The following is an 857-nucleotide window of genomic DNA, read 5'->3' as shown; positions in this document are numbered from 1 at the left end:
TAACACGTTGATGCACACACACCGAACATAATGCTTGACAGTAAGGGATGCCCCAGATAGTCCCTGATCCATTCGTACAATTTTTTTTTGACAGCATTGCTAGGCTTTCTGAGAGGTCCCATATCTCAGGGCGATGGCAGCTCCAGTGGCTTTCAGTCAAGAGAGCTCTTGCGTTTCCTTATAAGAACCAAAGTCGGAAATTCGAAACTACGTAATACCCTTGCATCTCTTCAAGTGTTTATGTTGTTCTCTCAAAAAGAAGGCACCAGTGCAAGCAATGACATTCTTGATCGTACATAAGAAATAGGATATCTTAAAACAATCTTTTAACGTCACACGCCCCAAGCCAACAGCAACAGCGAGATTCTTCAACACCTGGTACATAAGCATATTATACGGATTCTCTTCCCACTTCACAGCGCGAGTACTCTCCTCGATCCCGTGGATTCCATGCGGGGCACCTTTACACATGGAAAAGCTTGCGGCATAACAGTTTCTGTTACATCCTGGGTACACAAAACGAAGGTTCAACATTTCAAGAGTAAGGCCAGGACGATGTTGTCGAGTTTTGAGGTTTGAGAATATGGTCCGCAGCCTCCATATTTCTGAAGCGAACCGCCATCTCGTGTGTCAGTGCACATTTCTTCCACCATTGTGGTTACCAAATGGCCCACTCTTTTTCCGACAGCGTTGTCCCAAACGATAGTCCTTCGTATCTTGCAACTCTTTGGCGATGCCCGGTGCCGATGCTGCTCTATGGGTTGTTTCACCCTAATATCAGGCCCTTACGCTGGAATTTAACTCTCCCAACAATTTTGTTAAGACGCTACAGCGTATGCGTTGTAGTGAACACGACA

This window comes from Trypanosoma equiperdum (assembly GCF_001457755.1).
Source record: "Trypanosoma equiperdum strain OVI genome assembly, contig: ctg_794, whole genome shotgun sequence".
NCBI classification, from domain to species: Eukaryota; Euglenozoa; class Kinetoplastea; order Trypanosomatida; family Trypanosomatidae; genus Trypanosoma; species Trypanosoma equiperdum.
This window is presented reverse-complemented; position numbering follows the sequence as displayed.